Source organism: Lepeophtheirus salmonis, chromosome 4 (genome assembly GCF_016086655.4).
Source record: "Lepeophtheirus salmonis chromosome 4, UVic_Lsal_1.4, whole genome shotgun sequence".
NCBI classification, from domain to species: domain Eukaryota; kingdom Metazoa; phylum Arthropoda; class Copepoda; order Siphonostomatoida; family Caligidae; genus Lepeophtheirus; species Lepeophtheirus salmonis.
This window is the reverse complement of record NC_052134.2, coordinates 36,168,192-36,184,192: the sequence shown is the minus strand read 5'-3', so window position 1 is coordinate 36,184,192 and position 16,001 is coordinate 36,168,192.

Here is a 16,001-nt window from a genome sequence, read left to right as displayed (position 1 = left end):
TATCTTGCTAGGTTACTATAAATTATTAACCTAGGTTCTTACATAATCATTTTGCTATTTTCTTCCAATACACTCATAATTTTTTAAGGTAATAATTATTAAAATGTTTGAAAAGAAAATTAAAGTTTAAGAAGTTAATCTTCGAAAGTATTTTTGTTAGAAAATGTACCCCTCATTTTGTTAAGCAGAAATTGAATTGCTATTATTTTACACATAAAAACAACAAACCATTTTTGAAAAACTTAATAAGATATTTTTAAATTATAGTTTGTTTAATAATACTTAATAAAATAACTTCATTTATTAAATAATTAGGAAAATGGAGTTGTACCTATTAAAAATCATAAATTTTCCGGCATATATATATACAATAAACAATAACATTGTTATTCTTTAGCCTTTTAAATGTCTTTTTGGCTTATCATATAATCAAAAAATATATACAAATTACATTTCATAATCTAAAATAAAATATTAAAAAGACTTGTAATGCTGAATGTCTTAGAATCAGCCCTTCAAAAACACAGAGTAAATATGCTATAAGGCAAAATTAATTCATAAAATTCATTGAAAAAGCACACACACAAACTGTTTACTATGATATTAATACTATCTACTGTAATATTAATACTATTAATCAAGTAATCATCATTCAACTCTTCGATCATCTCTTTCTTTCTTAATTCTCTAATAAAGATTTACGTTTTATATATTGTACATCCTTCGCCAAAAAGATGACTCCTAACTTTAACAGATAAAATGTTCGATCTAAACTCAATTTTTGGTAATTTTTTTGTAATTGACTTGTAGAAAAATGTAAAAGATAATATCTGTATCACTCTTCCACTGAAGCACTTACTCTACGCAAGTTTTTTTATCAAAAACATTTTTATTTCAGTTCAAAAATGTTGACTGGGTCGAAGATATGTATATTAATTGTAGAACGTGACTTCACATAAATTTTCTGATGCTGTTGAAATAAAAATTGAGTAAAATTGTACAAAGTAAATTAAGTTTTGGTAAAGGACTCAAGTCCTTTAGATTTTGCCATTTGATTTTTAACTATAAAAATACACATGCTCCTACATGAGGTTAAGTGATTGACCCTTCGTTCACTCCAGATATGAGTAAAACTCATTTGGCTAATCACTCAACTTATTTTCTCTTACATCAATTTGTTTTGTTTATCATCTGGAATTCGAAATGAAAACATCACGTTTCCCAAGTGATCTCTACGCTCCGAAATATACAAGTAATTCCTATTTTAGGTCTGATTGGTTTAAAAAGGCTAGATATCATTTCATGAATAAAGGATTTATGCTTTTGGGTCTATCACTCTTTTTTGGCCCTTATATATATCAACAAGCCACGACTCCTCTCTCCACCAAGGATAAGGAGGACCTCAAAAAAATCAAAAAGGACATTTACTCTTCCATTGGTCTCAGTGTGAGGGAAGATGAAGAGTAATAGTCGTATATTTCGGACATATCCTGCTATCTTCGAGGCATGTACCCCTGCTGCTATCAAATATGGAGCCTGTGTTGGGAGAAATATGGATGATATTCAGCACCGTGTTTGCCAGTCTGAGTTTTTAGAATTTAAAAAATGCATTCAGACCCAACAAAAAAGACTGCGTTAATAGTCCATGCACGATAATCACCAAAATCCTTCGTTTTAATAATAATGTTAGTCTAAATCTCTAGTTTATTGTAATTGCAAAGAAATTGTATTAAATTATTAAACATGTATATCCTTACTAAGACAATTTTACCTTTGTCTTTGTTGATAGTATTTTTTTTCATATAATATATTGTCATAAATAAAGTTGGATTTGGATGTTGGGGTCGTGCATATTATGAAAAATGTATATTTGTGTACTGTAATTGTAGGATTTAAATCATTATAAGATCGTCTTTATAAAATTATCTTTGTGTTTCAATTTTTTGTGTTGAATTGGGTCCAAAATGAGGTGTCATTTAGAATACAGAAGAAAATTATTATTGCATTAGATATTGTTTATTAGGTTGTTACATACATATGAACAAAATTTCCGACCCATAATTTATGTCACGTATTGATTTACTTTTTGAAACTTCATACACATAGTTTTAATGTAAAAAAATAGCATCTTTATTATTAGTTTTATAACAATTTAACTTTTAGTAAATTACCTAGTAGATTATTTCATTCAGTATAAGTTCATATTAAAGTCTTGTTTAACGAAATCTTACCGACTGTTTTCTAGACAATAACACTGCCCTAATATTGTTATTTCTAACTTTGTAATACATCTTATCGGAGTATGTTTACTCTAATGTATAGTATGCTATGAGGAGTGAATGTAAATGAAAAATCTCTTTCAGATAAAAAATTAAAACGATTTTCAGAAAAAATGGTCTGAAATTTTACTTACATCTTATTTTTTGCATTAAAAAAATAATGTAATAGCATTTACATATTTCTAAAATAAAGCCGAAGAAATCAATTAAAATATAAATAAACTACGGAAAAATTATAAATAGGAAATTTAAATTTTAAAGAATATCATGGATGTTCTTATTTTTATTGATTTATTTAATCAATACTTAAACAATTGTATTTTTATTTTGTTAAATTTTAACTATTGCCTTCAATACATCTTATAATTAGCTCGTATGGAAAAACCTTTAGTAATTCTCTGTATTTAATTCATTTGTGTGAATATCTTAATTGTAACGATATTAAGAAATTCCAATAAAAGTTCAGAGGTCACTTATATATTTTTAAAACACAACAATTTAACAGTTTTCCAAATAACTATTCATACGTAATAACAGTATAGATTATACTTTGTAGACCCAAATGGAGAGAAGCACCTTATTAGGAGCGTTCGCTGAAAAAAAAATTGAAGGATTTATTTTCTAAAAAATGAGCAAATTAGGCAGCGGAGCAAATTATTAAAAAATTTTAAAAAAGCACAAGTCTCCTAAAATCTAAAGTCTATAATCAACTTCCACTTGTTTTCCAAAAGAAAATCAGATGTAATAAAGACATCAGTGTGAGCTTGAAGTGTCCAGGTTATATAATTATCCATATAGACCGTACATCACAAACTCCACCTTTTAAATAGAATTTATATAAATGTAATTGAGATGAGTCACTTCAGCGTTATAAACATCTAGGGCACTGAAGGAACCTTATCCATGATCTAGTTTTCTCTATGAATAGGAGAGTTGACTAATTGACTAGAACATTTCAATGAAGGAGCTGTGAATGGAGAATGAGACCCCTCTCTGTTCATCACTGAGTCTTTCAATCGATTAGTCAACCTTTTTATGGAATTCTATAGTTCTTAAGAAGTACTCGATGACTCCATAGAAGATCTGGAGGAATTTTTGTTTAGAATTAATGATTAAAGAGGTTAGAAGTCACTATCACATACATTACTGTAAAGGCACGAAAAGGCAAGTTTCCTAGAACATGATATGAAAGGGTGATCTGAAGACGTGTGGCTAAGATATCCAAATTTAAATTATGAATTTCTAGGAACGGGACGCGTATGTGAATGCAGATCCATATATATGAATGATTTATACGAAAGATCCATCTTAATCACTAAGCATTAAATGTATTTCCATACAGTTTCAACTCTTTTCTCGTCTCCCTTTATATTGTCCCAGAATAAATATGAGATTGGTACAAGGTTAATATATTTCTATCCCTTGAGATTCGTAGATATTTTCATTCAGTTGTTGAGCTGGATTTTAGCTGTTTAACTCACTATAAATGAAGTCTGTCAACTCATCTGGACTGACCACATTGTTCTTCTAGTTAAGCTTCAAAAATTTATTTTATCGTGGCACTATTAGAACTAACCATAAGAAACATTTTTATATGTAACTTTTTCAAATAAATTGTTCATTCCAAACACGTTGTTACTTGTTCACGTCTGGTAGATACAGAAACTCATCCTAATTTTTCTTACCGATCATAAACACAACTTATTTGCAATTAAATATCGAAGGGGAAAAACAGTTATCCCTCCTTAAATGAAAAACGGTATGTTGTATGATATTTTTTTTTTCTCTTTTTAAATAATTAAAAGCTATTATTTATTAATATAAAAACATTATAATGCTATTTAAAATAAACATTCATAACATAAGAAAAAAGTTTAACTTCAAACGGAAACCTTCGAGGCAATGTGCGGCAGAGGATGGACAATGGGCATAAAATGGTCTATAATTTTGTTAGAACCTAACACATTTTTGCCTGAAAATTGCAGTTCGCTACTACATTTTGATTTTCACTGCTTCCTACTGTACAATTATTGCAGTATTTAATAACTATATATCTACAGTCAACAATTTAATTTCTTATTATAATCTGTAAACAAGCTGAGGATTACATGTATTTCATTTTTTACTATTGTGTTCTATAAATACCGCGTAATTGTGCAGTTTATTTCTTGAAATTGTCCCTGATATAAAAGGTTAAGTCGATTTGAAAACTATTTATTTTTTTAAACGCTTTTTTGATTAAGAGAAAAGTATGGTCATACTATTTATAAAAAAAGGATGAGCCTTTAATGTTATAAAATCTATGATCATTAATCCTAGACAAAATATCATATATGTACTGTAAAAAAAAACCTTGTTTATCATGAAAGAATGCAATAAATGTCTGCATTTGACTCTCTGTAATTATCTTTAATGCATAATAATATTTTCATATAGTGGTTTTGTCAAACAAGGAATAATACAGGTAGAATTGTGTTGAGTTGAGACCTTGGCAAAGACTATTTCGCCTTGGTATTGTATTTAAAAAGGTTAATCAAACTAAAAATATTCGAATACAAGGCTTTATATATATTTATTTATTTGGATTTGTTGATAAGGAACTTAATATTTCGAAAAATTGACTATAAAAAATCATTTGACAAAAATTAATAAATATTTTTTATTTCAAAATTACTCTGTTATTGTTTGACAGATTTTAAAAATTTGCGTTATTCGATTCTTGAATTATTTTTTTTTTAAAGATAATTATTTAACATCTTTAATTGTGTTGATCTTGAATAGAAAGAACATAAATACATGTCTCATATGTATTTAATTTTAAAACTTGTCAAAACCACAGCTAAAACTATACTATTATTATTTTATAGATGGAACCATTGAGTTGCCATATTTTTACATTAAATACTTTATTTATCATTATATCAGTCAATTATGCTAATAAAATTTAGATTTTTTTAAATCAGGTGATAATATCCATATGGGGTTGAATTTACTTGCCCAATAAGTAAATCAAATGTCTTTTTATTATTCCTGAAATTTTTTTTTACGTTCTAAACTTTCAATTACTTTTAAACAAAAATTTCTCGTTTCAGAAATTATTTTTTTAGATATAAAAGTCTTAAAAAAATTTAAATCGTCAGATAACCAAAAATGGAGTTATTTTTTGGAACTCTTAATCCATTTTCTCAAATTAATTAAGGATACAAAAAAGAAATCACTTTTTCGAAATCTGGAAACCTTTTTCTTGCCCAATCATACTTTCTTCTGGATACAGGCCTGATGGAACCCCTTCGGACATGATAATATTAGATAATATTCATTGATTGTCTACTATTCTAGCCGGCATTACTACCAAAAGTCTTCGTTTCCCCTTCAATAGCATAACTTATCACTAACATCAATAAAATTACCATTTGATACTATAAGCCTGTAATTAGAATGAGTTTAAAGGAAATTCGAAAAATACACTTGTTTGTTGTTTCTGAAGTGAGAGGTTCCCACAGTTGTTTATAATATGTGTAGTAAGGGCCAGATATAAAGTATTAACACAAATTTTTGACATTTTTTTCTCCCCTCCCACATGTTTAGTGATGTAAATTGTGTGTATTTTTGAATTGGTAATTTGAAGAATAGCTTTTTTTTCCTTAGGTGTTATCATTATTATTTAACTCCTGAGTAATTAAATTTCTTTCCTATTATTTTCAATGGGGCGCGACATCGACAATGATACAAACCTTTGTTTGAAACTCAAGATAAAAATTGACAAATTCAATTTCTGCAGCTCATCAGTACGTCCAGATTTTAAGTACTAAATAAGGTCTTATTTGACCAAGTCTCTCTCTCTCATCAGGCATCTGAAAATTCCATCAAAACATTAACAGAATATAATCTTATCATTTATCAACTATAGTAATTAGTAATCACCTACTACACAGGATTAACCGACTACAATCATTACCAATATTTTTTTCCCTGTCTTGGACTTGCTGTTGATCATCTCAATTATAAAAATCATTATTTGACACCACAAGATGAGCTTTTCCTGATCCTCATGATGCTCCGACAGAACAAGGATGCCATCGAACTTGCTGTTATGTTCCAAATACTTTAGTTGGGAAAGTGTTCAAAATATGCCTGAATTTTCTCATTTATCAATTTGAAGAAACTGATCGCTTCTTATCCAAGAATATTACGGATCTCTACATGGCGGATGACTTTCAAAAGAAGTTTCCTAATACAAGAATTATTGTGGATGGTACTGAGGTCAAAATCAACCAGCCTTACAATGTTGAAGATCAGAGCTCGTACAACAAATGCAACACAATAAAAATAACGGTTGTAACTAGTCTAAGAGGAGTTGTCACTTACATCTATCTGGGATATGGTGGTTCTTGCAGTGATCGACAATTCGCTTGAAAAAGTTTAAAAAACTCATTGCCAAAACATAATTCTTCAATTTTTCCCCTTTCAGCTTTGAAGAAAGATCATATCTCTGCTTATTATTCTCTACCTGGCGGTAAACAACATATTCCTCAATGAGGGCCTTCGGTAGAGGAGGCATGGAAGATTTGTTTGTCTACACAATTGTCTTAAATTTAGAGGAATTTTGAAAATTTGGCAATCTGGACTACTGATTGTTACATGTTAGTTAATATCAATAAATACACTTCAAACACTTAGAACAGACTGACTCTTTATTTCATGTATCAATACATATTTATACATACTTCCTATTTACACGTTGATACTTATATCACATCATCTCCCTCCCAGGTTCGATCTTACTCGAATTCTTTTCGACCTTCTGACTCCGAGTTCATGTGTATCCCCATTGTCTTCTACACATTCCATTTCTTCCCCTTTCTTCAGCCTCAAGAAACGTCTATTTCGTCATATAATTCTTCCTGCATTTAATCGAACTTGGTATTTTCTATTTTTTCCTTTCCAATAATCCGTCCGTCATCTGACCCTCGATTATTCTTGTAATTTTTCCCTATCACATCCATTCCTATTTTCAACTCCGGTAAATCCCTCTTATTATTATTATAACAGATTATCTCTTTCTCCCTTTGCTCCTCCATTCTCCTCAAACAGTCTTTATGTTCTTTTTAAGATCTTGGACCATATCTCTTCCAATGAATAGGTAAACATGATCTTACTTGATGACCAAATAATATCTCATGATTTTTTAATCATTATTTCTATTGTATGATTGTAGACACTCAATTACAAGTAATTTTCTCCGATGAGACCTAGCAATTTAAATCTAATTTTTTTATGGTTATAATTTCATATTGTAATATGGATGAATTGAGGCTGAAGTATATATAACATTCAGAATACATGTATACAGTATTTGTTCTAGAACATATAGAATTGTTTTTAGATTCTCAAGGTTATTAAAATATTTATAATCTGTTTAATATCTTAATGAAAATCAATAACGGAGAAATGATTAGCACTTCTTCCTTTCGAATCGTTGCCGTATTTGTTCAGTTTTTTTCTCTCTTATTATAATAACTTTATTACCTCTTTTGTCCAAGGTGACTATATATAAGGTGTATTGATAAGATATTTCTTTGCATTTATTTACAGGATATTTTGAGGACGTCACAGAGGAGCCATTTTAGGACGAAATTCGATAAACAAATTGTATTAATTCATAATATAGTATCTTATTTTCTCATCAGACAATCCTGATAGTGTAAATTTTTCCCCTCCGACAATTATTGTACTAAAATTATTCAAAAAAAAAAAAAAAAAAAAAAAAAATTAAAGGTTGTTTTTAATAAAAAATAGGTCACAATATTAATTTTCAAATAAATATACAAATTTTTTGGACATCTAATAGATTTGTACAGGTTACCACAGCACAAATACGCCTAGTATATCTACATGAAGACATAATTCTTAAAATAATATGAGTTAACAGTTAAAACTAGTCAGTAACACTGAACTTGCCTACGTTGTGACGTCATCAAGAAGATTGTCGGCTAACTTCAACCAGACTGCATTACAAGTTTCTTATCCACACACGTTATATATAGTCACCTTGATTTTGTCTCTGGTTCGACTTCATTACAACATTAAATTTTGTTAGTGGATGTATTGCCATTTTGCGGGATGATTTCATCATTTTTCCAGCAGAAAACAACCATTTCATGCGTTTTATAGTAATGCACATAACATATTTTGGTTAAAAAATTCAAAGGGAACATTAATTATAACCAAAAATAAACAAAAACTACGCAAAAATCTCATTTATTCATATATTAATGTAAAATGTCCTTAGGCAAAATGGTTGAAGGCAAAATTATATAGTGTCAATGAAAAGATCCACAGTGGTTGATCTAGAAAGAAAAAGAAATTTGGTCTCTCATAATATATGAAACCGAAAAAAAAAATCGGTCAATATAATGAGACTTAAACAAATTGGTCCTTAAAGTGAGACCGAAATATATCGGTCCAAGGTCTGGATCGAAAAATCACTTGAGAACCAACCGAAAAACAAAGTTAGTTCCTGGACAGAGTCTCTACACTAATGTGTATCAATATAGTTGAAGCTTTTTGCTTCATAAAGCCTTTGTACAGCCATTGATGGGGCATACAAAATTAAATTTGGTTTTTCCCAGATATTAATAGTCGGACCATAATGAGGGATTACTCAAAGGTTAGATATTTGGTTTATGTGTGCATAAAAATATTATTCAAAGCTGTAGGTAAAGAGGTTTAAATGCTATAACAATAGTGGAGGAATTAATTTGTCAAGTAAACTAATCTTTAAAAAAAATGTAACATGACTAAGGTATGGATTTGGATTCTTACATGCTGGATAATTATAGATCAAGGTAAACTAACAAATCTGGCTGAATAAAAATTATTATTTTTGGTCATCACAAAACTTTTCATAAAGTTTATGGATTTATGAATTCCCCTCTTAATCTAATGATAATAATTGGCCTCAATTATGTTGGGCTACCTCATAGAGTTTTTCATTCCCTGGGAAATTAGCTTTCAGTGAGATCGCAGGAAACCAATTTTTTTAATTTCGAAATTTCAGGAAAATTCTGGGATTAGATCGTAAGTAATAAAAAGTGTAAATTTTAAGTAATTTATTCTACATTTTAAGAAGATGTACAATAAATTCTGAGTTAAAAGATCCAAAATTAATCCGGATGTCTTCCTACGAGTGAAGGCGAAGTTATAATTAAATGATGATTTGTTAGTTTGATAATGGTGATTCATTTGGTATCTTTTTTATCGATGCACATCATTTGCATTATAGCATAAATTATTAACAAACTCTGACTCAAGTGATTTTATGAATATACATTCATCTTTTCATGGAATACGGCCATATAAAGATAGCTTATATGATAAAAGGATTAAATGTAAGACATCCGGGAAATTTATCGTAGGTTTAAAATTTCAAGAAAATGGGTCTTAGGAAAGATAACCCTTAATATCTAGGCCTGTTTGGACGGGGTGTCACCTTTGCTTCCATGAAAATTCCTTTTGGAAAGAATGTCGGAAAATTTGATCTACTTTAAGCAAAATTTGTAATATTTTGTTGTAAAAATGTATTAGAATAGGAAAAAAATGAATTGCTTTTTACAAAAAAAAGGCGATCCAAAAAAATTCTACATAAATATTTTTTATCCTTCAAAGAAAAATCTCTGGAACGGCTTTGTCAGTACCTACTATTTGATAAAGAATGTATTATACGAGGGATAGGGAAAACAAATGCGAATGCATCTGCTGATGTAAAAACTACGAGGCTAAGAATTTTTTTTACAATTCCAAAAATTTAATGACACTAAGCTACCACTTTTGATTTGTCAACATTGGCATAACTTGTAACACATTGCCACAGGACGTCCATAATGACAATAGGGTCAAGAAATCTCAGTTCTCAAAATTGGTCTTCATGAAAGCCTTTTCACATCGAATTCTCTTCATTTTGCTAGCGTAAGTCAATTGCTTTGACCCCATCTTGCAGCACATTTTGAAAGGCCAAGATCATTCTTCAGAATCCATAGGACAGGCTAAATGTCAACATGGTTCCTTCCACACTCACTTCCTTGCCATCCTCAACATAGTTCTTCACAGACTCGATCATTTTCCTGTTTCTAATGGTCCTCTTTAAATTTCGGTACTGTTTGTCTGTCCTTCCCAGTCTGAACATCCGTCAAAATGCGATAAATTTCCCTTAAGATGAAGGCCATTTTCTCCATGAGAAGCCTTACACAATTTGAAGCAGGTCATGTTGTCCTGGATAGTACATGCCATATTGACACCAAAGTCGTGAACTCTTGTCATTGATAAATTGGAGAAAAAGGCTTTCATTAAGGCCTATTTTGAGAACTGAGATTTCTTGACTCTATTGTCAGTATGGACAAAACCAATCTTGATTTTTTTTTTACCCCAGAGACAAAATAAGACAGCAAAAAATGGATCTCAAGGAAGTAAATGTTCCGTCCTCTCCCCCATCAAGTTTAATGTGGGGAAAGCCAGAAAAGCAAAAGGCTATCACTTGGTTCGATATCAAGGGACTTATCTACTTGCTTTATGTTCCACTTGGAACCAAAGTGAATTCACCCTATTTCTGCTAGGTGATATCCAGTTTGAAGAGAAATTTGAAGGTCAAAAGGCCTGTCATAGCCAATTAGGGGGGTTCTCGCACATGGACAGTTTTAGCAGTCACATTGCAAGAAACACCAAGGAGTTCATCACTGCCAGGTCCATCAGATTGATTGATCCCCCCTCCCTATTCACCTGATTTAGTACCTCAATTGATCGCAATACTTTCAAGACAAGTGGGAGGGTGTGCAAAACCATTACCATGGATGACAACAAGTGGGTGTAGCGATGGGACAAGGTTATTCAGACAAATGGATATTATGTTGAAAAATTATGTGTAATAGTGTTTTTTCCTATACCTAGTAGTTTGGCCTCGGTATGTTCATTCGCAATTGTGTTGACTATCCTCTTGTACACATAGCTCTTGTTTTTACCTCTTCCAATTCAATCAAACTGTATGTTGTCTCAAAATCAACTTGAAAGGCACACAATAATCCGTGATAACTTATATAATTAAAATATAAATCAAATTCTTTCATTGTATTGTTTATTTTAAATTCACTCAGTCCTATTCTTTATTCCTCTTTGAATATGTAAGTGCTGTATTAATTCCAATAATGTCAGTTACTTATGACATGTTTTCCTTCATGATATGAATGTATAATATCATTCTCTCAAAAAGAAATACGTAGAGATGCTATTCAGTCAGTAAACCTAAGCAGCATTATCTTAATAAAAAATCAATTTCTTTTGATATGAAGCAATTATTATGATAAAATGTGATATTCTGACACGTATTTCATCGTCAATTTATGCGTGATGGATTAACATTCCTTCCCTATTTCCTTTGTTGTTGATGTTGCATCTTCTAAATGTATATCATTGAATGTGGAATATAATATGTAGAACACCTACGTATTTACATTAAAAATAAAATGATATAAAAATCCCACCTATTTAATTTCAGTACCTACTTATAACAAAGAGTAACATCACTTGTAAATAGATATTCATGGTCTTGATGACAAATATTCGAGGCATTTCCGTGGCTCAATGTTCCAGTATATGAAGCCTCAAACCATAACCAGTTATAAAGGGCTGTTGAAAAATTATCTCATTTTTTAAGTCGACGCAAACATTCCATAGAATTATAATCAATTTAATTCAATACAAAGATTTTGCACTAAGTCCACATTTTGATTATGATTTTCAATAATTTTTTGGTTCGTTCTATTTAAAATGGCTAACGTGAATAGCCTAAGCGGGTCGAAGATATATCATGAAGAGTTGACATTTTTTTAAGTAAAAAAAGAGCGCGAGGAGAAGGCCTTATGGATTTTTAAAATAATTTACAACAAGGATGGGTGAAGATGGAGAAGTTAACACCACGACTACCCATTAAATGATGACCAAAAGAGAAGAAATAATATACGGAACAACCGTTTTTCCTTTTATAATTTTTAAACGTAGTTTTTTTATTACAAATATGTCAACTTTGAGCATATCTGCACTGTGCAGTTGATGTTGAGAACAAGAGAGGCATTTCCTTGCATTTAAAAGTCCTATCTACGTTCATTGTCGGAGCGATTTTCAACTTTAGATCCAGTGCTAAAGTAGATATCCGCCCCTCATATTGCATACGTACCTCCTCCCGGATATCTGGGACCCAGATTTACCCTAAGTAAAGGTAAAATATCGGAAATTACACTACCTATCTTTCAGACTTCACATAATTTGAACAGCCATGAAGATCATATCTAAATCTTCTAAAGTATTAACTTTTTAGTAAGTTCTACTTCATTAAAACCGAATAAATATTGGTTTTTTCATTTTAGTATTATTTAAGAACAAAAAATGTATCCAGTAAATTATACTTTTTATTCGAAATTTGTATGAAGAAAACTTTAGTCAAAGTGGAAACAGTTTGTTAAAAAAAAGACTATACCTAATGAAAAGTCAACAGAATCCTAATTTCTAGGATTACCTTTAACATAATGTCATGTTATCTTCCCATTTATTAAAAAAAATACAACAACTCAAATATGAGAACAACGCTATAAATACAAAATAAGATTAATTGGTATAATTTATTAATACTAATTATTAATTCTTTTCATTTTTATTATAATTAAATACAATCCATTGAGAGAGAGAAAGACAAATCGACCTTTGTAAATTAAAAAAAGTATGGTTCTGTCTATAAACGTCGTAGAAGTATCAATATAAACTTAAATACCTGAATGTTAAATAATGGTTGATACGGCATGTAACATTGTTTTCAATTGTAGTGAGTGTTGTTTTCTGAACACCATGTGGTCTTGTTTTCATTCTATCTAGATGACGCTTTGTATTACTTACATTGATTCAATATTCAAAAACATTTTTTACCGGAAATATTTTATATTTAAGTTAAATATCTACATAAAATATATTATTTATAGATAGGCCAAGTATGCACTTTTCATAAATTAATTGACATCTCCGTAGTTTGAATTAAAATTATATTAACGTGGATATTTAACATTGATAGTTATATTAATTAATCCGTCATTCTTATCATATTTATAAATTGTTGGTATGTTTTTTGTTTATTATTCCAAGAGCCACTATTCTAATCACAAAAATCACACAAATTGACAAATTTACTTTTTCAAAAATCTTATATAACCCTCTGTAAGTGAGCATAGCTTTTATTTATTGAATGGTTATTGAACAGAACCCAAAAAATGAAATGCAGTTAATTACATGATAATTAGTTGAAAGGTTATAATAATTACGTCATTTAAATTATGTATCATTTTTTGAACAATTCCATCTATTTTGAACTGGTTTATATCAAATAAAATGCTTTAAATAATTGGATAAATATAATACATTGAGAAAAAGTAAAACTTTATTCTTTATTAATCTTAATTGGATGTGTTTGGGATTTCAATGAGACATAACCTGTTATTCTTGTAGTAAAAAAAAAATAATTTTATTTTTGATGAAAATTTTAATGGAGCTTTAATTACTTCTTTTTTTTTTTTTTTTTTTTTTTTTTTTTGTAAAACGAATTTATTTGAAGCGTACAAGATAAGGAAACAAAAATTAGAATCCTGTTTGAGGCCGTCTCGCCTCATTTCTAAAAATTTGACAATTTTGAACTTGACATCATTTTAAAGAGCTGAAAAAAAGCTACAATTTGATGTTTGTTTTGTTTTTCTGGGATCCAAAATGTTCAAGCAACAAGCAAAATCCCAGAGGGTGTGCGATCTTCTCCACGTACAAGATATACTCCGACAAAAAGATCTTCAAATTGGACGTTGTTCTAAAAAGGAGAAATAATCGCTTCTTGGCTGAATCAAAAGCTCAGGTCAAGGGGACCTTCAGGATTAAACATCCAGCTTGGGTCATAGTCCTTGGCGTCGTGGAGTCCGACGGTAGCAAGATGCCTCCCTACTTCTTCAAGGCCTACAAGAAAGTCAACACGGAGGTCTTTAAAGGTCCTCATGTACCATGTCTTGCCATGGTTGAAAAACACATTCTCCAGGGACAACTATGTGTTTACTCGAGATGAAACCCCGGTTCACACTTCCAAGAAGGTGCAGCATTTCTGCAGGGAGAACATGGCTGCCTTCTGACCAGCAGACTTCTGCCCTTCATCCTTTCCTGAAGATGAACCCCCTGGACTTTACTGTTTAGTGCATCTTGGAGGGCAAGACGAACAAGACTTCTCACCTGAATGTCGATGCCCTGAAGTCTGTGATCACGGAGGAGCTTCAAAAGTTTGCTATAAAATGGCACAAAATGAAAATATGGAGAAGTGAAAATGGCTTTAAAAATTATTGAATTTTTGAGTTTGAACTCTTTTTTTAACAAAATATCATAATAAAAAGGAAAACATTGTTGACTTCAGTCCAAAATTAATTATGGATACTCCAGAGTATTTGTTCATTTAATAAGGCAATTTATCACTGGAAGGATCACTGAACGTCGGACAAAAAAGTGAGTTTTTCATGAGTTAAAAATTAATCTTATTTTTGTTTCATATTTTTTAATCTATTTGATATAAGATTTCTGACTTATTTAGATGAACCGATTTATCTGAGTTATAGTTATATTTCTATGTAAATTACATTCACTAAAAATAGTTTTCCTCAATTCATTTAATTTGATAATTGAAGAAGTAGGGACTATGTAATTTAAGATTATAAGTGGTAAATGACAATGAATTTATGTTAACTCAAGCAAATGAAAGGATTCTACTTTATTAACAATTTGAATTGTTGGCAGGATGCTTTGTTAAGATGACATGATTGATGGTACATTTTTAAGTGAAAATATCATAAGCATAATATGTTAAGGGGGCTGTTGAGTCAGACTCCCTCCCTGTCTATCAAGATTGACTATATAAACTATGTGTAGTGCGTTGACATTAAAACATTCAATAATTTACGAACCCATTTCGGACAATTGTAGGTAATACATATATTCGAATTTCTAAGATAAGTTGGTATCTCAACTTATCTCAGAAATTTGAGTACAAACCTACATGTTACAAAGTCTTAATTTTACCCCCATATAAATATTCGCATATAATCTGGCAATTTTTTATTATTTAATTGTCACGGTGAACTTTTGCTACTTTGATTGCAATTTAGGATTAATCATAATAACTTATATACATAAATAGACGATAATTTGTCTAAGAATACCAATATTATCAAGACTTAATTTTGAGAAAAATAATTAAAACTTGCTTTTGTGTTTATGGTTTACATATCAGTGGTGTCCGCATGATTATATATATTTATGTAGTCATATATATATATATTTTTTTTTTTTTTGGGGGGCTTGGTTTTTAATTTTTTTTTTTAAATCTAAAAATTGCAATTTGTTGGAGAAAAATTTCAAATATTACATTTTTTCGATTTTTTTTCAAAAATCCACAGCTAATCACAAAAAAATTAATTTTTTTTGGGAAAAAAAGTTCAAGATAACGTAGTTGCTTACAATTATATATATTTTTTGGAAAAATATTTCGAAAATAAAATTTAAAATATAAATTTGTAGGAGAAAAAAATCCACCGCTGTTCATAAAAAATTTAATTTCTAAGAAAAAATTTTGAATAGCTAAATTAACTTTTAAATATGAATTAC